General features: G+C 33.3%; 1 long non-coding RNA gene across 1 annotated transcript; it reads left to right on the top strand.

Moving 5' to 3' along the window:
• On the top strand, positions 1-24,748 carry LOC127552404 (uncharacterized). The gene is made up of 3 exons (XR_007951366.1): positions 1-219; positions 6,381-6,575; positions 24,571-24,748. It is a non-coding gene; the product is annotated as an uncharacterized LOC127552404 (long non-coding RNA).
• Positions 24,749-25,195: the final 447 nt, after the last annotated feature.

Genomic DNA, 25,195 nt, shown 5'->3' with positions numbered 1-25,195 from the left:
GCTGATACTCCAGAGAGATGTCAGTAGACCTCTCAGGCTGGGGAGGTTATTGCCATTGCATTTTGTGACACCGAATTCTCTACATTTCTCCTGGACTATTCTCAAGAGTGAAGTCAAATATGAAAAGCAGGAAATGGAATCATATAATTATGTGGTTTCTGCCAATGCTGCTTCTCTTTCTATTGATGGAAAATGCTTTGGGAAAGAAAAAGAAAAAGGGTATGTAATATGTGTGTGTACATGTCTTTTTTCTTCACTAGAAGTGAGCCATTCTAGGTGTGATCTACTAGGGCAGCATTAATGGGACTATTATCATTCTAATCTAGTACACTAAGATAGTAGAAAAGTTGTAAAGAGAAAAATTAAGCTTTGATGACAAGAAAAACTCCAGACTTATAATCACATCATTTCTATATATTTTAAATATTAGATCCTTATCAAGCTACTAATACATTTTCCTAATTAACATTTTCCCATCCTATTTTACCTATCTTCATTTTTCTTTGTGATAAAAGGGTTTTGATTTCACGTAATCAAAATTTTCTATTTTTGCTTTTTGTAATCATCTCTATTGCTTATCTGGTTAAGATTTTCCCTCCCTCCCTTCCCCCAGAATTCCCCATTTGACAAAAACAATCCAAAAAAGCCCCACTTGGTGGGAAAATGAAAAGCAATTTGGCAGAAATTAGATTTGGACCCACATCTTACATTCTCTCTCTTAAATAAACTCAAAATGACATGAAGAGGAAAAGATGGGCCACAAAAAAATTAGAAGAGAACCAATCAATGAACTTTTATAGTTATTGATAAGGGAAGAATTTTTCCCTAAATAAAGCAGAAAACTATTACAAATATGCAATAGATAATTCCCATTACATGAAATTATTAAGCTTTACTAGATTAATGAAAGAAAACATTGAGAAAATATTTGTTTCAAATATCTCTGATATGTGATATCTAAGGGACATAAGAAACTCACATGTATAAGCCCAACAGTCACTCCCCAAAACATAAATGGTCTCTGTGTGTGTATATGTGTGTAGATACACACACAAATATAAACAATTCTCCAAAAAACTGAAAACTATTAGCAACCGTGTAAATGATTACCCCAAATCACTGATTTCAAATTCAAATCAAATTACTCCAAATCCCTCCAATTCAAATCATAAAAACCTCTGAAGTTTCATTTCACATTCTGTTAATCAATAAACATTTATTAAATGCTTATTACTATGTTCCAGACATTATATTAAATTCTGAGGATACAAAGCAAAACCAAAAGTAATTTTTGCCCTCATAGAGCTTATATTCAAATGGGAGAGAAAATATATCTGTATATGTGATTATATATAAGCTACAAAGAAGGTATAAAGTCATCAAAGAGGAGAAGGCACAGCCAGAGATAAATGAAAATGTCTCTTAAAGTATAGTTTGAGCTGAATCTTGAAGGAAGCCAGGAATTCTTGAAAGATGAGCTAGGGAGAAAAGTCAAAAGGGAAAAAGTTAGTATACATACATATAATACATCCATGATTACGAAGTATAGAATGAATGAAGATCCCGCAAAGGAAAACAAGGAGTGAATGAATGGACAGGTAAGGAAGGAGTCTAGAGTGAGCAGTGCGTTGAAAATTCAGAAAGAAGAAAATATTTAGGAGGATAAGGAGGTCAATAGTATTAAATGCTATAGAGGTCAAGAAGGAGGAGAATTGAAAAAGGCCATTAGATTTTATAATTGAGGAATTATTGGTGCTTCTGGTTAAGATGACATGATGAAAGATGATAGTAGATTTCACACATACTTGAGCAATGATCCAAATCATCCAATAATCAGGAAATAGAAGCCAGCTCCTTTATCCAGCCCAGGACTAGACATAAAGCTAAAATTCATGAATGCTGTAAGAGAGAACCCTTCAGGGAAAAGCCAGCATGTTCTAACTGGAATTGGCTGAGAGCCTGTAGTACATCCCCGATCATAAAAGTCCTAGAAAAGGAGGAAAAACTGGAACAGTCTCCTTACTAGTGATGCCCTGAAAAACCAGAAGAAACTAGTGGGGGATGCCCCAGGAGAGAGTCATAGCAGCATCAAAAATGGGGGTGCCATCAAGACCACAGAAATTCCCTGACCATCAAAGGGACAGTGACAAGGCTGTGACCAGTGATCATGAAGCCTGTCAGTTCTCTGAAAACAGACCCACTAGGGAAGGTAGAAGTCAGTGTCTGTAGTCTGGGAAATCAAGGTTAAGAACAAATAGGATCAAAAAAAAAAGAATAGGATCTGACTGTCCCCTTCCAAGGATGGATAAGGGGCAGAACCTGGCCCAAACCCCCAAATTAGGAACTAAGGTTTGAGATGTGAATAAGACTTCTAATACTATAAAGAAATATTATAGAACCAGAGACACTCCAAAGATAAACCCAGATGACTCAACATGTGTAAAGGGAGCCTTAGAGGAGAAAATGCCTTGGTCACAAGAACTACAAGAGGACATAAAAGAAATGAGGCATGAAAAATGAAATGAGCTTTGGAGAAAAAGAAATGAAGAAGCAGATAATTATGATAAAATATATCACAAGCCACATATAAATGAAAGTTATATTCTCCCACCTAATGTACTCAATATCTGTAGTGAAAATAGAACCGTGCATGAAACCTAACCTAGAAGCACATGGGAAAGGCAGGCGCAGGTACTCCTAGTAATTCTTAACTCTGGGCTGCAGGTTTTAATGGCATTAGGCCATTCAGGACCTCATACACCAATCAAAATTACTTCTCTACCTGTGTATTGGTTGCTAGTACTTACTGTTTTTCAGCTGAGCAAATCCTTTTTCTAGTAAAACATAGCATTTACAAGTGCTTTCAACTTGTTCAGTCATTTCACATTGACCCAATTTGGGGTTTTCTTAGCAAAGATAATGGAGTGGTTTGCCATTTCCTTCTCCAGCTCATTTTACAGATGAGGAAACTGAGGCAAACTGGATTAAATGTTTTGTCCAGAGTCACACAGCCAGTGTCTGAAGCCAGATTTAAATTCTTGATGATGAGTTTTCCTGAGTCCAGGCCAAGCACTTTATCCACTGCTACACCTAGCTGCCATTTTCAATTTATTACCAACTTCTATTTAGAAAGTGTAACTTTTTAATGTGAATAACAATTCCCTTAAAACCAGTCAATTGAAACATTCATCAGACTTTGCTCATAAACTTACTCTCCCACTCTCCCCAGCAGTTCTTCAAAAGCATTTTATTCTTCCTCAAACCTCCCATGGTTCCGCCTGCCACTTTAGATTTAACCAGAAAAAAATTGAGATGCTTTATGCTGAACTCTTGCATCTCCACTCTTCTTCATTTCATATCACTCATATGCCTATAGGAATCCCAAAAGGTTCTGTTTTGGACACTTTTTCCTTCTCCCTCTCTACTTTTTAACTTGGTGATCTCGTCAGCTCCCATGGATTAATTATCATCGCTATGCTAATAATTCTCAGACCTTTCAATCCTGCCCTAATTTTTCTGCTGACCTCTAATCTCACATCTCCAACTGCCTGTCAGACATCTTGAAATGGATGTCCAGTAGATACTTTAACCTTACCATGTCAAAAATTGAACTCATTATCTTTGCTCCTTGATCCTCCCTACTCCTACCTTCTCAATTACTGTAGAGAGTAACAACATCTTCCTAGTCTGTCAGGCTCACAATCTAAGAATCATCCTCACTATCACCTTCCTTAATCAAACTCTTGTCAATGTATCAATTTCACCCTTGCATCATCTCTTTTCATCATCATCTCTTAATTATGCCCCTTTCTTTCTTCTTACACTAATACCAATCTATTAGAGGTCTTCATCTCCCACCTTGATAACTGCAATAGCCTGTTGGTGGATCTGTCTGCCTCAGTTCTCTCTCTACTTTAATCTATTCAGCCCCAAAAGTGTTTTTCTCAAAGCACAAGTCCAACAATGGAACCCTTTACTCAATATACTCCAGTAGCTCCCTATTGTTTCCAGATATAAATCCAAAATGCTTTGTTTGGCATTCAAAGTTCTTCATAATCTACTCCCCTCATACCTTTCCAGCTTCTTTATACCTTATTCCCCCAAACTTACTCTTCCATATAATGATACTGGCCACCTGGCTGTTTCACAAACAAGACACTCCATTTCTCAATTCTGATCATTTACTCTGGCTGTTCTCCATGCCTGGAACTCTTTCCCTCTTCAATTCTTACTACTGACCTCCTTGATTCCCTTTAAAGTCCCAACTAAAATCCCATCTTTTAAGGGATCTCTTCCCCAACACCTCTTCATTCCAGTGCCTTTCCCTCTCTTAGTTATTTCCTATATAACCTGTATTTACTGATGTCAAATTTAGATAGAAATAGATTTGGGATGGTTGCATATTGACATAGAAAACCACAATTTTGTCCTTGTTGCCTTGTATATTTTTGTATTTTGTTAAACATTTTCCAACTAAATTTTAACCTGGTTTGACCACCTTGAAGCCTATGAAATTGTGTCTTTTGACTTCATTTATTTATTTACTTATTGTATCCCCAATGCTTAGCACAATGCCCAACACAAAGAAAACACTTGAAAAAAAGTCAATGACTGACTGAAAACAGAAATTGGTTATCTCTGGTCATAAATGGACCAAACCAACTAGTTCTTCACTCACTAGAATGCCTTGTCAACCAATCAGAATCAAGATGACAGAAACTAAGCTCAAATTAACTCCTTAAGCTTGGGAAACAAAGTGAGGCTGCTCCCTTGGATACACAAGAACTTCAAAGCAGCTTTTTACCTCACCGGCATCCCGGCTTTTCCTTTTCAAACCTGAGGTGTCAGCAGAGAGCAACAGAATCCCCACAGATGGCTCTGAAACGCTTCTCTTTCCCACCAATCAGGATTCTCCTAGCTGAAGACTAGCTCTGCTGCTTCTAGCTGTCATAGCAACCAAGGAGCTTTTCTGGTCCTCTGGTGTATCTTTCACCCTTCTTGAGTCGTTGATGTACCAAAATCCTCTTCTTGATTCCTACCTATAATTTTAGTGGCTTAATGAAAAACCTCCTGACTCTAAGAAATCTTTCACTTGAAAAAGCAACAGCTCCCCCAATTTTTCACATGAAATCAATTTTTTGTTATTGTCATCTCTGACTCTTTGTGACCCCATTTGGGATTTACTTGGCAAAGATAGTGGAATGATTTGCCATTTCCTTCTCCAACTTATTTTATAGATGAGGAACTGAGTCCAACAGGATAAAATAGGGCTAATCCAGGGTCATATAGCTAGGAAGTGTCTGAAATTAGATTTGAACTCAGTAAGGTGAATCTTCCTCCCTTTAAGTTTGATATCCTGTTTACTATGCAAGTTAGCTACACTCATAAGATTGATAATTTTAAAAAATCAAAACCCAGTCTCATTTGATTGGATTTTTAATTTTTTATAATTTTACTCTTTTTTGCCGTAAAATAATTATGGCAAATTAAGATTTGCCAAATTAAGTGAGGTATCAAAATCCCTTGTAGGTTTGTCTTCAACACAGTCAATATAGGCATGCTACTTTGCGGTCCTAGAAACTGTGTTTCTTAATACTCATGTTTGTCTAGTTTTCAGCGATTAAAAGTTATTTCTCTGCTTCTTCAAAATATCAAATTCTTCACTGACAATCATTCAGCATTATATTCAAGAGTATCAAGGGACATTTTAATACGGCCTCTGTCAGTGCAGTTTAACTCATTGCCCTTGAGGATTTAGAGAGCAAACTATATAGGACCAATTTACCAGTCAAGAATCAGATGTAAATATTATGTTTTCATAAGAATCTTACCCCAAAGGTACTTGTAGGAGGCTATTGTTTTGGTACAGTTATATGAAATGCATTATAAAATAATATATCTAATAATATAATATTATAATCTCTAATAATACATTTTCTCCTGATAATTTATATATTTTATGTTTATATAACATTTTATATTTGAGGGTGACAGGAATCTCCAGACTCATCAGCTGTACTGTATTGGTTCTGGGTCTTTCATTTCTTCTGCTATATCTTCTCTTACTTGTCCAGCCATTCTTTTTTCTTTGTCTTGATCCTCTTCTATGTCCCATTCCTTATGTGCGGGAATTCCCTTAAAGCTTTTGGTTCTTTCTCCCTCCTTCCCCTTTTCCCCTTCCCTCTCTCTCTCCCCCATTGGTTCTCACTTCTCCCTTCTTCTGCCCTTTGCCTATTAATATGATTCCAATTTCTGATTTTGGGGAATCACCTAATGCATAGTAATTTTATTTCGACCATTTTTTGATTCTGTATGTTTTACACTGATGTTTTGTTATTGTCATCTTTTTTTTAACAACCTTTTCTTTTTTATTCTTTTAGAAACTTGTGGCAAGGTGGAACTTACAACAACATTAAAATTATAGCTTCCCTAATTATAGGAGGTATCCCAGTTTCCTATGGTGAATTTCCATGGCAAGTAGGTATTACTTGGGAAAGAACAACACTTCTTTGTGGAGGATCATATTATGTCTTATGGCTTGTTTTAACTGCATCCCAGTGCTTCTTGACTAATAGGTAAGTATTGAGTCAATTATCTGTATTATAATTTAAATAAACAATAATACTTTCTTTGCAATTGGTACTTAATGTAATGTTATGAAAAATATTGATCCCTATAATAAAATAACAAGAGGGAAGATTTGGCTAGTTGCTTCCACCTCATACCTTGCAATATTGAGGAAGATGGCCTTCTGCTTGGATTTTCTATATGGGATGGTGAGAATAGATAAAATACAGACAATGCCCTGATTGAACTTTGTAGAAACATGGAAACTGACAACCAGAAAGAACTCAGAGGGCACCTGATCCAAACCTTTCCTTTTACAGAGAATGAAACTGAGATTCACAGAAGTAATGTGACTAGGTCAAGATCACACAACTAGTGAGTTCAGAATCTAGTAGCTTTAGTTTCAATATTAGATGCTAATATCTTCATAATTTTTAGGATGTCAAGTGCTTAGGCTGTCTAGGTAAAGAGGAAAACTTATATGCCATGTTTTAATCCAATTTTTAAAATCATGAGTTAGACTAGAGAATGGGCTCAAAGTATTCAGAAGACTTTGAGTCCTGTGAATACCTCTATAAGGTTATAAATAAAAGTTAAAGGCATTATAGGTAGAGAGAGAGAGGAAGTTTAGATAAATTATTTTGGTTGTAATTGTTTTTATAATCTATTGCAGAAATAAAACCAAATACAGCCAAGATTAGAAGGGAAGCAAAAAGATGGAAAACAATTTTTATAGTTAGTATTTCTGATAAAGACCTCATTTCTAAAATATATAGAGAACTGACTCAAATTTATGAGAATAAAAGTCATTCCCTAATTGATAAAGGGTAAAAAGATATGAACAGGCAATTTTCAAATGAAGAAATTAAAGCCACTTATAGTCATATGAAAAAATGCTCTAAATCACTATTGATTAGAGAAATGAAAATTAAAACAACTTTGAGGTACCACTTCACATCCATCAGGTTGGTTAAGATGACAGGAAAGGATCATGATAAATGTTTCAGGAGATGTGGGAAAACTGGGACATTATTGCATTGTTGGTGGAGTTGTGAACGGATTCAGTCATTCTGGAGAGCAATTTGGAACTGTGCCCAAAGGACTATAAAATTCTGCCTACCTTTTGATCCAGTAGTGTTTCTACTGGGTCTGTATCCCAAAGAGATCATAAAGGAGGGAAAGAGACCCACATGTGAAAAAATGTTTGTAACAGCTCTTTCCATAGAGACAAGGAATTGGAAATTTAGTAGATGCCCATCAATTGGAGAATGGCTGAATAAATTATGGTATATAAATGTTGTGGAATGTTATTGTTCTGTAAGAAATGATGAGCAAGCTGATTTCAGGCAAGTCTGGAAAAACTTTCATAAACTGATGCAGAATAAAGTGAGGAGAACCAGGAGAACATTGTACACAATGTCAGCAAGATTATGTGATGATCAACTATGATAGACGTAGTTTTCACAGCAATGCAGCAATTCAAGACAATTTCAATAGATTTGGGATGGAAATACCATTTGCATACAGAGGGAGAATTATAGGGACTGGATGCATATCAAAGCATAGTATTTTCACATTTTTTGTTTGCTTTTTCTTTCTCATTTTTTCCCCTTTTGTCCTGATTTTTCTTTCACCACAAAACAAATATGGAAAAATGTTTAACACCCCTCCCCCAATCTATTGTGGAAAATTGTTTGATATGTTAGAAATAAGGAACTGGGTCAATTTCCCATTTCTTTAAAGATGTGGGGTAAGAGTGTCTTGTCATATCCCTTCTTTCTAATTCTGCACAATTTACCTTGAATAATACTGATGTAAGTACAAATTACTCTTTTGGTTCTGCTTACTTGATTCTGTCATATTTATGACATATAAGTCAATGTTCCTTTGAAATCTTCATTTTCCTCATATCTTAAAGAACAACATTCTATTCTATTATATATTGAATTTGTTTAATTATACCCCAAATGATTGGTATCCTTTAGTTTCCTTTTTTTTTTTTTTGGCTACAACAAAGAATAGCTGTAGATGTTTTTGTATATAAATGCCTTTTCCTCCTTCTTTGATCTCTTTGGAGATGTAATACTTTGGAGTGCAATAACTGAGTTAAAGAACATGCACTAAATAAATTTTTGTACATAATTCCATATTGCTTTCCAGAATAGTTGGAGCAATTCACAGCTATATCAAGTGTATCAATGTATCTCTTTTCTTGCAGTCCTCACACCAGTTGTCATTTTCACCTTTTGTCATCTTTGCCAATCTGAAGTGTATGAGGTTAGAATTCTATAATCAGCATTTCTCTATTACTAATTTGAAACACATTTATGTGATTATAAGTAGCCTAGTTTTTTTTCCTTTGAGAATTTTCTGCTCATATTTTTAGACCATCAAATGGAGAATGATTCTTATTTCTATAAATTTAAATATCTTGAAAATAAGAATTTAATGATTTCAGAGAATTTCTGGAATGATTTTTTAAAAAAAGATTAACATGAACTGATGCACAGTGAAGTGAACAGAATCAGGAGAATATTGAACATAGTGAGCACACTATTGATCAAGAAAAATTGTGAATGACTTAGCTATTCTCAGTAATACAATGATCCAAGACAATCCCAAAGGACTAATGATGAAGAATACTGGTTGCTTCCAGAGAAAGAATTAATATTGATTGAATTCAGACTGAAGCATGTTATTTTTCATTTTCTTTCTTTCCTTCTTTTTGAGTCTTCTTGTTCAAAATGACTAGTACAGAAATGTTTTACATAATTGCACATGTATAACCTCTATCTGATTACTTATCGTCTCAGTGGGGGGGGGGGGAGAGAAGAGCAAGGGAAGATAGGATTTGGAACTCAAAACTTTAAATAAAAATGTTAAAAATAATTTTTAAAAAGAAAAAAATAGTTTTTTTATCAAAAAAGAAACTTGCTACAGAGAATTTTTCCTTAGTTAATTTTTTCCCTCTTAATCTTAATTATATTGGATTTATTTGTGCAAAAACTAATTTTACATAAAAATTGTTCATTAACCTTTTGTGATCCTTTCTATCTCTTGCCTGATCATGAATTCTTCCTCTAGCATTAAGTATAATAGTATTTATTTTTTTATATCTCTTGCCTGATCATGAATTCTTCCTCTAGCATTAAGTATAATAGTATTTATTTTTTTATATCTCTTGCCTGATCATGAATTCTTCCTCTAGCATTAAGTATAATAGTATTTATTTTTTTTAATTTAGTGCTCTACTTTGTTTATGATGTAATTTACTGTTTATAGTTTTATACACATTGGGGGATTATCTTGGTGTAAATTTAATTTCTTCCATACTGTATTATGTTTATTTTTCCAAAAAGTTTTAATGAAATAGTGAATTCTTGATCTCAATAGCTGAAGTATTTATGTTTACCGAACATGAAACTACTGAATTTGTTTGATTTTTATTTACTGAATATTAAAATTCCTCCACAAATTGATCTTCCTATTTTTTATTGTTTCCTAATATAATATTTCTGTCACTTCTTAGCTGACTTTATTCCTACTTCTCATTATTTACCTTGAAATTTTTGATATTTTGTGCTTCTAAATTAATTTTATTATTTTTTCCTAGTTTATGAAGTAATCCATTTGCAGTTTGATTGGTGTGGCATTGAATAAGATGGTCATTCTATAGACATTTATTATTCAGCACCTATGGACTAAGCATTATGATAAGTACTAGAGATATAAAAAAAGACAAAACACAGTTTCTATACTCAAGGAATTCACAATCTGATGAAGAGACAACAATTTAACAAATATGTACAAAAAGGCAGGATGACTGGGCAATAATTAAAAGAAGAAGGCACTAGAACTAAGAGGGAATGGAAAAGGCTTCCTATAGATGATGAGATTTTAGTTGGAACTTGAAGAAAAATAGGGAAGCCAGCAGGTACGGATATGAAAGGGAAGTATTCCAGAATAGGACAATCAGAGAAAATGCATGGAGGCAAGAAATGGAGCATCTTATTTATAGAAAAGCAAGGAGGTCAAAGTCACTGTATCAAAGACCATATGGTAGGGAATAAGTATGAGAAAATGAAAAGGGAGGAGGGGATGTTTATGAAAGGTTTTGGATGCGAAACAGAGGGTTTGATCCTGAAAGTAACAGTGAGCCATTAGTATTTATTGAGGGGCAGGGAGATGGTCAAATCTGGGTTTCAGGAAAAACATGTTGGTGACTGGAGGATGGATTGGAGTAGGAAAGAACTTGAAGAGGCAGACTCACTAATAGGCTATTGCAAAAGTTAAGGCATGAGGGATTGCTTTGGAGTGATAGGAATGTTAGAGGGTATAATGTTTGGGCTAGCTCTTTGGAGGACCTCAGGATCAGCCCAAGTCCTTGGTCTTAGTGGAAAAGTGATGAAGGCAGAACAGCCATCACGATGCTTGTCAAAGTGGAATGTCCCATTTCCAGTCCCTGTCAGCCCTTATATACCTTAGTACAATTACATCATTACAACATACTGAATATGTGTGAACTAGAGAACCATTTACATCACCATGCTAAGTACTAAGTATATGTAAACTATCATCTCATCACTTCCCACTGAGTTAACACCTTGTTGTAAGTATCCTTGTTTAAAGTATATTTCTCCAGAGTTCTGATTCTCTACAGAGGGGAGAAGTGAATATATTTCAAAGATGCTTCAAAAGTGAAATTGGCAGGACTTAGCTACATATTAGATATGGGAAGTAATAGTAAAGAGTCAAAGATGATTCCCAGATTGTATCCTTGAGGGGCTAAGAGGATGGTATTGCCCTCTATAATACTAGAGAAGAAGGAAAGATGTAGAAAGATAGTGAATTCTATTTTGAACATATTGGACCACCTCAATTTGAAAGGTCTGAAAAGTATTTGGATATGCAAGATGATAGGTCAGCAGAGAGACTAGAATAGGAAGGTTTGAATATATCAGCATAGAGATAACATTTAAATCCATGAAAACTGATGAGATCATCAATTGAGGTAGTATATAGAGAGAAGATAAAAAGGGTTCAGGGGAGAAGTCTATATTTTAAGGATAAAGGAAACATGGGTATATTTATAGGTTGTAAAGAAGGAGGTGTTAAATTGGGAGCCATTGAAAACAAATGATAGAATGGGGATGACAGAAAGCAGCTGTTAGAGAAAATAGCTGGAAGCAAATTTGGAGGAAAGCCTAAGAGGAAAGAGAAGATGTAAATGCAAAATTAGCAAACAAAAAAAACACACACTTAACAATGATAATTGTAAATGTGAATGGAATTAACTAACCCATAAAATGGAAAAGGATAGCAAAACTGATTAGAAAACAGAATTCAGCAATATCTCATTTACAAGAAACACGCAAAAAAATTTACAAAGTTAAATTTTTTATTTTTTTGCAGTTTTTTTCAATTTTTTATTTTAATTGAACTAAAAAACCCAATCCAAAGATAGTGAGTATGATCTTGGACAAGATAATGTTAAAAACAACACATATGAATAAAATAAGGAAACTACATTATGCTTAAAGTTACCATAAGCAATTACTTAATAGCAGTACTTATATATCTATATATGTATATTTATTGAATCACTTCCATCTTAAAAAGAAAAAAAAACCTCTCACTTATCCTCTAATCCTATCATCCTTCATCTCTCTTACTTTTTTGTAGTTAAACTACTTGTAAAGATCATTTACATTAGACACCTCCACTTTTTCTTTTTTGTCTTAACCCCTTTCAATGCTCTATTATCATTCCACTGACACTGCTCTCCCCCAAAGTTACTAATTATCCTAGTTGCCAAATTCAATCACCTTTTCTCATTCTCATTCTCCATCTTTCTGTACCTTTTGACATTGTTAATCACCTTCTTTTCCTGGATGTTCTTTCTTCTCTATTTCTCCTGGTTCTCCTTTTACTTATCTGTCTGCTCCTTCTCAGACTCTTTTCTTTGGTCCTCCTATAGCTCATACCCTCTCATCATAAGTGTCATGAAGGGTCCTATCTTGGACCTTTATTATGTCTTCCTTTATATTACTTCACTTCTTACCAACTTCCATGTATTTAATGGCCATCTCTATACAAATGATTCTCAAATCAAGTCATTCTCTCCTAATCTCTCTGCTGATCTTCAGTTTTGCATCTCCAATTGCCTTTGAAGACAAACTGGATATTCAGAAAACATCTTGAACTCAACCTCTCCAAAACAGAACTCATTAATATTCCCTCTACACTGACCCCTCGTCTAACATTATGTATTATTATAGAGGGTAACACCATCCTCTCAGTTCCTCATCCTCACAACATCCTGGCCTCCTCATTGCCTCTAAGTCCTTATGTATAATCTGTTGCGCAAATTGGTCAATTTTACCTTTGAAATACCTCTCAAATATGTTCCCTCTATCCTCTGACATTATTACTACTCTGTGTAGGTTTTCATCCCCTCATGCCTTTATTATTATAATAATGCTTGCTGGTGGGTCTGCCTACCTTAAGTCTCTCCCTCCTGCAATCTATCACTAGCAGTTTCCCTAACGCACAGGTCTTATCATAGCATTCCCCTTTCAATAATCAAATACAAAATGCTCTGTTTGACATTCAAAGTTTTTTGTGTATATATATAGATATATAGATATATAGATACAGATATAGCCCTTCTAATTTTTCACTTTCTTGTACCTTACTCCCCACCATGTACTCTTTTCTTCAATAATATGGGCCTCTTGGCTATTACATAAACAAAATACTTCCATCTCTAACTTCTGAGCTGTTCTCCAAGTCTGGAATGCTTTCCCTTCTCTATTCCAATTATTGAACTCCCCAACTTCCTTTAAGTCCCAATTAAAATACCCTCTTTTTTCTTGGCCCTGCTTACTTCATTCTGCTAGCAGATGTCTTTAACAAAAATGAAAATAGCATCAATGTCAACTACCACACTAATGGTTAATTGTTTAACTTGAAAAGGCTACAAACCAAGACTAAGAGAATTGGTGTACAACTTTTTGTTTGCATATGATTGTGTACTCAATGTAGTCTTTGAGGCTGAAATCCAAGAGTATAGAGAAATCTTTTCCACTTTTGTTACTTTTGTTCTGACAATTAACACCAAGAAAACAAGTTCTCTACCAATAGGACTACATTATCCCTATATGGAACCAAATGGAGAAATTTTGAATGCTAAGGATAAGTTTACTTTGGTGGTATACTTTCCAGAGATGTACATATAGGTAAAGTTGATGAACTCATTGCCAGAATTAGCTCAGCTTTTGGCAGACTTCCAAAGAAAGCATTAGAGAGCTGCGTTAGGCTGCCTATTAAACTGAAGGTCTACAGAGTCATTGTGCTAATCTCATTATTGTATGACTGTGAAACCTGGACAGTCTATCAACACCATGCTAGGACAGTGAATCATTTGGTTTGTGTTAGGAAAATTTTGAAGATTACCTGGCAAGATAAGATATTAGTTGCTGAGGTCCTTTCCAGAGGTGAACTGCCAAGCATTCAAACTACTGTAGAGAAAACAATTCCATTGGGCTGGCCATGCTGTTCAAATGTCAAATGTACATTTATCTAAAAGATTACTTTATAGAAAACTCACACAAGGAAAGCCCTCATACGGTGTTCAGAAGAAACAATATAAGGACACTTTCAAGGGGTCTGTGAATAACTCTGGAATTGATTGTGAGACATGGGAGATACTCACTGGCACAGAACTGCCCAGCCTGGTGTGTGCAAATCAAAGAAGGCACTGTGCTTTATGAGGAAAATGAGAAAAAAATGTGAGATGCACAAATTTAGAGACATCTACACTCCAGCTGTTCATCTAGACTATTTGTTCCTGATCTGTGGTAGAGGTTTGTATTTGTTTGTTTGTATCGATCTGATCAGCCAGAGTTAGACATGGCATACTTTGACCCCAATATATTAATATCATTTTGGTCATCTTTGAGCACAAAAGACAATAAACATTATATAATCAGCAAATGAATATAGTTTTATCTTCTCTTTAAACATCTTTACATCTTGAATTTTTACAGTTTTACATCTCTAATTTCTTTCTGTTGTTTCATTGCTTGCATTTTTACAACTATAGCAAAGGATGCAAAGAGTGAGCATCCTTAATTACCATATTTATTAATAAATTCTTGTTGTCTAACTACATTTAAAGTTATTGGAGCAAGTATTTGATATTTACTGGATTGGATTTTTTTTATGACACTGAAAGAAATTTCCTGTACTTTGCAGGGATTTTGTGATTTCTGCTTTAGCATAAATGAGCTCTGTACTTTGTCAAAGGCAATTTTTCTCCATCTATTGAGATGATCATCTTGTTTTGGATGTTTTAGGTTTTAATATCATTATGATAATTCTCTTTCTAATGTTGATCCATCTTGCATCTCTGGAATAAATCCAACTTAATCATAATTAATGACTTCTTGGATAAATTACATAAATTTCTATAGTCTTTTGGACAGAATTTTATTGTTTTTAAAATTGATGGTTTAGGACCTTTATTCATTTCATAAAAAAAGATTCTGATATTGTGCTTTCTTAATTTTTGAGAATAATTTGTATAGTATGGCACTAATAGCATTTGTAGAATTGTCCTGTGAATCCAATACTAAGTTTTTCTTAACATTTACTTTTTCTCTTTTGAGATGAGATTATTTGGTTCTCTATTTTGTCTTTGGTCAATTGAGTTTTAAAAATATATTATTAAAGCTATTCCTCCATTTCCTGTGTGTGTGTATGTGTGTGTGTGTATGTGTATGTGTGTTTGTATGTATGTGTATGTGTTTTCTTGGTGTTGTCAGTATATAATTGTGCATAATAGATTTTTGACTATTTTTATTCTAGTTTTTGTTATTGATTTTGCTCATTTGTTATTTTTATTGATTTGAAGTACTGTCCATTTTTAACAGATTAGATAAAGGTTTATCAATTTTATTATTCCTTTTAAAGAACCAGCTTTTTAGTTTTATTTATAATTTTCTATTTTTTTGCTTCCAGTTTATCTATTTTCCTCTAATTTTTAATATTTTTTCTTTTGCATTTATTTTATTTGTTGCCTTTCTCATTTTAAAAATACAAATTCATTTTATTAATCATTTTTTATTAATATAGGTTTGTAAGGATATGATTTTTTTCCTTTGAGAATTATTTTAGCTGTATCTCAGAAATTTTAGCACATTGTTTCATCATTATTATTTTCTTTCACAAAATTATTAACTGTTTCTATTTTTTAATTTTTCAACACTTTTTAGGATTTTATTGTTGTCTCTATATGTCTGTCTCTTGTTTATTGTCCCTGAACTGATTATTTTTATTGCACTAAGTGCCTTAAGGAAATATTTTTCCTTTTTGTATTAGTTTTCAATATTTCATGACTTAATCCATAGATAATTTTTGTAGAAGATCCACATGGTGCTGAAAAATAATTATATTCATTTTCAGGTCTATTTACAAGATATCATAAGTCTTTAGCTCTAGTTTCCCCAACAATTTGAATTCTATATTTTCCCCTTTTGTCTATTTTTCTGTTAGATTTATCCCAAACTGAAAAAAAATACACTGAAGTTTCCTTTCATTATTGTGTTACTATGTAGTTTTTTAATTAGTTTCAATTATGAATTTTGGGTGTTAAGGCATTTATAGAATATAAGTTTAGTATTTATATCTGCTTGTTATCTACGGTTCCTTTTAGAATAATGTATCTTGCTTGTTTATCCTTTTTATATTTTGAATGTTTGTTTTTGTTATGTCTGATAACATGATTGCAACTTGCTTTTTTTGGATTCATTTAATGCATTATAATTTCTACCTGGCTCCTCAGATTTATTTCTGATTTTTAGGTATATTTTTTGGAAGCAAATTGTGGGGTTCTGTTTTGTTATGTAATCTGTTGCTTTTTCAGTTTATTGGATTGTTTAATTCATTTATGTTTAAAGTTATGAGAGTAAAGTTTTCACTTATATTTAATATTGAAAGTTCCCTCCCCACAAGTTATGATTTCCCTCTCTTCTACTGCAAACATAATACTACCTTCCTAATTTAAGTTAGCTTAATCTTTTTAAAGGTAGTCTGTTTCGCATTAATTCTTTTTCCCTCAGTCTCAATCTTCACCTTCCTATTTGTTACCCATTTCCCTGGTATTGATGAGGAGGAAGTGTTAATTATTTCTCTTTTCTTTCTTACCTTTATCTAGTTTTAATTTTTCTCCTTTTTTTCCTTCACAGTTAAAGAGTCAAGTAAACTCTTTCTTTTCTCCCCTTAATTTAGTTAATTTCATTTTCTGTGTCTTTTTCTAGAAAGGGTTTCTTTCAACCTCCCTTTCATTATTATATTTTTCTGCAATATATATATAGTATATATTTTAGGTTTTTTATTCTTTGGTTCATGACCTCTTTATTCCAGTAGTTTCTCAGGAAAAAAAAAAGAGCATTCTGGAGAATGGGTAAAGAAGCAAAGTGAGAGAGTGAAAAATTAGGAAAGACAAAAACCCTGTTTTGATGGTGAAAGGGGGATATTATTGAAACACTTTGGGTTTGGAGCTTAAAGAAGCTATCATCTATCAGGAGAAGGAATGAGAGGTCCTGGGAACAACTGGTACCCAAAGAAGTGGTAAGGCATGGATTCAGAAAAGAGATTTTGAGGCATATAAGCAAAACATAACCAAGGGGAAGAGTAAAGATAAAAAGTGAACCACATTATCAGGTACATAAAAATCTTACCATGCAGCAATATTTTCTTTATCAGCTGCAATTTTTCTAAGATTGGGGACAATTGAAAAAAGGGGAGAGAGCCAGGGAACAAGTTCTACAAGACAATGATAAAAACTGTTTAGAAGTAAAAATACAAAATAGGTATCTCAAAAATTTTGATTCCATGAAGAATACAGAGAATAAAGAATTAAATGAGGCACATAAAAGCACATAAAAAGAAGGAGGGGAGGAAGACATGACTCTCTTCTTTGTGCTGTCCCGTTTTGTAATTTGGCAAAACAAAAAAAAATATTACTGATTTGTAGATGGTATTGCATAGATAAGTCCATGGTGTTTCACGCCTGTTCCTCTAATCACTTCTATTTGATTTCTGCTTTTATTCTCCTCTTCTCATGCATATTCGAAGTTTCTTAATGGTATCTTTGTTATTTTGTTGTTGGCCTTAGTTGTTGTATTTGTTTACCCTTCTTGTATTTCTGTTGCTTGTAGTATGTGAAAAGTAAATAATCTCTTTACTTCTGGTTTCATTTCAAAGAATGTTTTGAATATCTCTTTATCATGAACATCCATTTTTTTTCATTTATGGTTAGCCTCGGAGCTTCAGGCTAAATCACTTGGAATTGTATGTTGAACTCCATTGCTCCTTAGAACACACTATTTTATCATCCTCTATTTTTTGGTGAGTGCATAATAGTCTTATATTCTTCAAATTTCCTTTCTTTTATACTTGACTTTCTCCTGGTTACTTGCAGAACTTATTTAATTCTCATGGGAATTGTTAAATTTAACTACTACATATGTTACTTTGTAGCCTTGGTTGTTGTTGTTTTTCTAGAGACTATTTATGGATACTTTCAATTGACATTTTGTTTTCTGTGATTAGAAGTTTTTTTTTATTATTATTTCTTTGCACAGTGATATTTAAATTTTTTTGGCTTATTATGTTCTTGTGGGAGACTTTTTAGTCTTTCAATAATCTCTGAACTTCCTGAGTTTCATTATCAAGTTTTGTTCACATGGAGAGTATATTATCTTTTAATATTATTCTTTTTTACTTTTCTTCTAAATTGACCATCACTTCTTTGTATTTGTATTCTCAGTCAGTTATTCTTTCTTGTTTATTAGGTGAGACTAGCCATCACAGATTCTTTTTTCTACTCTGTCCATTATGTCTGCTGTGCAAGCCATATTCTATTCGACTGATTTTTATTTGTCTTTTAAACTATTGAAGAACATCTCTCTGTGGTTCCATAGACTTCCTCAAAATATACTGGTTCTTCTGCCTGCTTCATCAGGGATTGAATGATTTTCCTTTATTTTGCAATATTTATTCACAAATGTCTGAACTCTTATCACTAGATTTAGGGTCCAATTGAGAGGGCAGAGTATAGATAGTAGAGTAGAAGAAGCAGTCCAATTGAACTCTTCCAATGTTCTCTTAGTAATTTAAAAATAATGTGTCAAATTGAATTCTGGAGTGGCATTTCCAATTACAGGTAAGGACAGGACATTTTTCTTGGGCAAGACAACTTGGAAAGTTGAAAGGAGAGATCTGTGAAACTGGAGTTGGAACTGGCCCAAAGTGCAAATACCTGAAATAGATCTTGGAAGCTTTGACAATGACAGCAACATCAGCAACAGTTCTGGGAATTCTCACTATCCAGGAAGGATGAGGATATTGGACAACTGTTCAGAGGAAAATTACAGGGGACCTCTGTGTGGGCATTTTGTACAGGAACAACACCGCTTAGCAGTTCCATGGTCATTACTTAGGTTCAGGTCACAGTCTCAGAGTGGGTAAGAAAACTTGGTAGCTACAGAGGATCATGGGTTGTGGTTTCAGTTCTAGTAGAAAGAACTAGGGACAATTACCTTCTGGTAGCAGTTCTAGAGCAGAGAGAGGAGTACTCACACTTGGAGACCAGGGAAGAAGTAGCCATACCTTTCCCAGATGACAGCACCTTGGAAGCATTAAAACTTACAGAGTTTCATATCTAGCTTTGAATATATCATAATAAAAAACCTGAAGCTTGCAACAGTGACCAATGCCATCACCACCATCCTCAAAGATCAGCAGAACTCAGTTTTATTTGCATTGCTATATGGGAATATGGTTGCTGTTTATCCTTTTATATCTCTATGTGCTTACATCAATAAAAGAGAGAACAAGTAAATCAGTCAATTGGGCAAAAAAATCTAGAGACCATATTTCCTTTTGCTGTTTTCTTTCATGTTGGTTTATCTGCTTACACTTAAAGTTTTTGAAATTTGTTGTTCTTGAGACTACTGGTAACTTCAGTCTTTTATTCCTTCTTTATTCTATTGTTCATTTTCTGACTCTTTCCTTTCCAATACTGGGCAATTCACAGGTCACCAGCCTGGCTTTCTTAAGAAGGTGTGCCCATCAATTAGCAAAAGATAGATAACAAGTGACATTGCATGAATGTAATGAAATTTTATTATGCTATAAAAAGTTACAAAAAGAATAGATTCAGAAAAACCCCAAAAGACTTGAATGGCTTTATATAGAGCAAAATGGAGATAACTTGGAAAACAATTTATTCATTGACTACACCATCGTAGAGAAAGACAACTCTGAAAAACTTAAGAAATCTAAACAATGAAATTATCAACCATAGCTCCAGAAGACCAGTGATGAGCATCCTGCTCACCTCTTATTTAAAAAGGTATGGATAAAAAGATGCAGAATGAGCATACATTGGGGGACATGAGCAATTAGAGATTTGTTTCATTATGCTTATCTGTCAGAAGGGAGGGTTGCTTCTTGTTTTAGTTTTTTAATTCAGGAAGGAAAATGGGGAAGTGAGTAATGATAATGTCCAAAAAGAAGGCAAAGGAAAGAGAATAATGAAATAATGAAAAAAATAGAGCAGAAAAAAGGAAGCTTGGAGAAAATTAACAAAAACAAAACAGCTTAAAAAAATAACATATTGAGCTTATTGTGTGTTTTTTAAAAGGACAAACTATTCCAGTACAGACTTTTCGTTTCATGTATAATTCTAACTTTCTGTTTTTTTAATTAAATATAGAAATGTTCATATTGATTCATACATGTCAATCCCAGAATAATAAAAATAACAAATACATTTAAAATGCTAGTGAGGATAATTAAGCAAGAGAAAGAAATTAAAGGCACAAACATTGGAAAACTAGAAAGAAAATTATCCTCTTTGCTAACAACATCATGGTTTATTTACAAAACTCCATAAAGCTATCAAAGAAACTAAATGAAAATTTTAATAGCTTTATTAGCAGGCTATAAGTAAGTTCACACACAATAAGGAAGTAACAGAAAGGTAGATCCCTTTCAAAATTATTTCAATTTGCTCAAATTTTATGGAAGTCAGGATGCACCCAAATTTATGTAAATATGATTACAAAACACTCATTAAATGAACAATGACAAATGATTGGAGAAATATTCGTGGCTGCTCTTAGTTGGACCCCATCAGTGTAATAGCAATGATAATAGTAGCTAAGTTAATTCATAAATTTTAGTGTTATATCAATCTAATAACCAAGGGGATATTTTATAGAGCTAGGCAAAATAATAATATTTATTTGGTGGAAAAAATTAGTCTTATGGAGAATATTTTTAAATAGGAAGAAAAATTATTTTATTAAACAGTATTCATCAGAACTACTAAATATGTATTGATTAAAACAAAGAACTGACAAGAATCAGAAATGAACAAACTCAGTTACTCTGATCATATATATTAGAAATGTCAAGGTAAACATGCTCAGAAAATTGGAAATCAGGCTTAGGAAAAAATGTATACCATAACCATAATATATCCAAAATGAATATACAACTTGAATATTAAAGATTATACTATTAAAAATAAAAAAAACTAAATCAATTAACATTCACAGAGTGGTCTAAGGAGTAAATCTTTACCAAATAAGGGACAGAACTGATCAAAAATAAAATAGATCATTTTAATTACCTGAAATTGAAAGAGCTTTTCACAAAGAGATTGTGACTAAGATAAGAAGAAAAATATTCAACTGGGGAAAAATATTCTTATAAAATATATTTAATAAGGGCCTGATGTTATATAACAGATTAGATCTTTAATTTTATTGGTATGGAGAGCTCTCCAGTAAGGAAACTCTTTACAAATTCAACTTGATACTTTCTCAGTCACTTTTCGTCTTAATGTATATGCATAAGACTGAGAGAGTAGATGACCTGTATGTATTAGAGGCAAAGCTTGAACCTGCGTTTTTTCTGATCGGGAGTCTAGCTCTCAATCCACTACATTTAGTTGCATTATGTAAACTGATATTCAAGGTACATGATCAATTAGCCAAAACTTTTAAACCAAAAGCTATTCCTAATAGATAAGTGGTCAAATGGATATGGAGAGATAATACTCAAAACATTTGCAAACTATTAAGGATTTGTTGATTTAACAGATTTGTTTAACTTTGCATAGTGGCTAGAAAACTGGCTGTGAAACAGGAAAGACATAGATTAAAACCCTCTCTCTATTCTATATTGTCTATGTGACCTGGAAAAGTTCATTAATCTTTCAGGGTTTTAAACAATTTTCTAAGATTTTCAAGTGCAGAAAAGGTGCTAACTTGTTGTGATTGGAGTTTTTTCACTTTGGGAGTTCCCTATACCAATTAAATCCAGATCCAGCTCCTGTTCAATCCCTACCGTAAAAACTATTTGAAGATAAATTCTAAATTACTACTAATAAGAAAAATGGGAAATAAAACAATCCTGAGATTTCACCTCTCATGAAACAAATTGATAGGACAAAAAAAGATGGGAAGAATCAATACTGGAGATGTCAAAGAAAGACAGATATATAAACGCACTGTTGATGAAGTTATGAATTGAGCCAAGCCATAGTGAAAAAAATTGAAATTATTTGAAGAAAATGAGTAATATACCTATACCATTTTGTCCAAAAATTCCACTATTAGGCAAATATCACAGGGTAAGAAACTCCTCATAAATGCTGAAAAATTTATAATGGTATTTTCGGTAGTAGTACAAAACTGGGAACAAAAAAAAAGCAATGTACATCAACTGAGAAAAAAACCTAATATAGTCATACAAATATACAAAGGAACATTAATGTGCTGTAAGGAACGGTGAATAGGATTCATACAGAGAAACATGGAAAAACCTAAGTGAACTGATAGAATGTAACAGAACCAGGAAAATGTGTGTAAACATATGTATATATATAATGGCAAAAATGATAAAAATGAAGAAGTATGGAAAAATTTGTATGAATTGTTACAAAGTGGAGTAGGCTGGATCAGGAAAACAATAGATTTAATGACTACAACAATTTAAATGAAAAGAACAGCAAAACAATTTAATCTAAATATTATGACATAGTGTTCAAACTTAACACCAAAGAAGAGATATGAAAAGGCTCATTTAATGCTTCTTTACAGAGAAAGAGGACTACGGGTACAGAGTCAGATGATCAGATTTTTTTCAAGTGTTGTTTAGTTTTGACAAACTGTTTTCACCCCTCTTTTTTCTTTAATACCAAAGGTGGCTCTCTGGGAAAGACCGGGGAAAGTTCCATATTAAAAAATATTTGTACACGGATGTATATGAATGTATGTCATACCATATAACATATATATGCATATTTACGTATGTGCACATATATACATGTACACATGTATATGTATACACATACATCCATGCTTAATTTAGCCTGCTTGGGGAAAATTGGGAGGGGAGAAATGGGTGAAGAATAAGTAAAAAGTATACAGCAGAGAACAAAAGAAAACCTACAATAAAGCAAAGAAAAAACGGACAGTTCTGAATACAATGTGTTCTATTATTATATATACTTTATTGAAATGGTAATTGATACATATTTTGAATCCTCTCATGTTCTATTGTGCACATGACAATTTTTTCTTTTATTTTGTATTTAAATTTTAAATAAATATTTTTTAAAAGAAAATATTGGGTGAAAGTATGGGCAAAAAGAAAGGATGAGGGAGCCAATTCAAATTGTACATATTCTAGAAAAGATAAAACTTTTCTGATGTGGCTTTTACCTTGGGCAGAGTAAAGTAATGGTTAAGTAAGAAGGAAGCCTGGTACATTCTGTCCATACCATCACATGTCAGCCAAACTGAGGCGAGAATGAGAACAATCACAATATAAAGCAGAAACTTTGGAGAATTAAGTTCAATTGCAATTAATCCCAGTACTGCTTATTTCACATCCTGACCTAATATGTCTTACTACTTTAAATATATGTTCCAGTAACTAGTCTTTCTGATTATCTCAATTTCTAGATTTTATCCACAGATATCTTAACTCCAAGCAAGACTAGTTTTTTGTTTTGTTTTATTTTTTAGTTTATACAACTTATCTTTCCAACTAAACACTGCTGCTTCTTCCCCAGGCATAGATTACTTTATTCCTTAGATCTCACCTTCCTGTACCTCTAAATACTTGAAACCAACAGTTTGCTTAATCCATGACACATTTTAGTTTCAATTTAGATAAGAAACAACAAGGATCCTGTACCCTGTCCTTTGGAAATTTTAGAGGTATCTAGCACATTTTACCATGATGGGGCTGTTCTCTTCTCATAAATCAGAGAAGTTTTAGAAAGATAGCATAGAGTAGTAAATAAAACATTGAATTTAGAATTAAAAGACCTGCATTTTGAGAACTAGATTCAGCTCTGTTTCTAATTCTATGGATGATTTTTGGAAAGTCGTATTCTGAGCGTGTTTCCTTATCTGTAAAATGGACGTAATATTCACAATAAACGCAAAGAAAGCATTTTTCAGTGTAAAATACTATATAAATGTGAGCTGATATTATTATTTTATTGTTATTTCCATTTATTCCTTGAGAGAGTACTAACCCAATTCTATTTCTAACCTTAGCTTTAATCCTAATCCTAACCCTGATCATTTAACTCTTTGACTAAAACCTCCTTTTCTCTGATGTATATATAACTTGGCTTATCCTTTCCTGTTGGAGTCTGTATCTCCTATTCCCAGTCACATAACCAATGAGACACCCAGTTCCTTAAGCAGTATCAGGTATACCTGGCAAAGGTATGCAGAGAAGATGACTGGAAAAGGGGTATCTATATTTCTACCTTAACCTAACCAGACCTAACTTAATTCAATTTTACCTTCCTTTGGACTGAACAAAACCACCTTCCTACTCATAATTTGCCTTTTCTAACATTCATTTTCTTTCTTCTTGTTTGTTTTTTGTTTTTTTTAAATTAAGAACAGATGATGTTGACATAGTGATGGGAACAGAGTGACAAAATAGTAAATATGGAGAATGGAAAAAGTGAAGAAGATCATTAGTCATTCCGATTTCAACCATATATATCTGAAAAATGACATAACCATGATCACATGGTTCAGGATCCAAAACAATTCAATAAACAGATAATGCCCAACTTTCTGGCAAAGGACAACATGGTTTGGGAAGAATGCTGGGTGTTAGAATGGAGAGAAGCAGGTGAGTTTGTATGCTGACACCATTATCAAAAGATTCCCTTTTATTTTTGAGACTCACATAGTAAAGGCAGGCAGGAAAATGTAGCTAAGGGGATCCCAGTTCAGAAATACTGTCTTAGATTGCTTCAGAAGCAATCTTCCAATTCAGATTCTGTGGCTTTTTTGAAATGTAGAATGAGTGGATGAATGAATGAATGAATGATTCTTCATACACAGCACACACTATTCTATGTTCTCTACAGAGATAATGATTGATGCTCACATGCTTTTCAGAATCCATAATTTAAAAACACAACGAGCAATCCATATACATAAGCTAGGATCCTACAGACAACAAAGTTAAAGCAATATGTTTAGTCTTCAAAGCATTACCAAGATATACATGT

This window comes from Antechinus flavipes, chromosome 2 (genome assembly GCF_016432865.1).
Source record: "Antechinus flavipes isolate AdamAnt ecotype Samford, QLD, Australia chromosome 2, AdamAnt_v2, whole genome shotgun sequence".
NCBI classification, from domain to species: Eukaryota; Metazoa; Chordata; class Mammalia; order Dasyuromorphia; family Dasyuridae; genus Antechinus; species Antechinus flavipes.
This window is presented reverse-complemented; position numbering and strand designations above follow the sequence as displayed.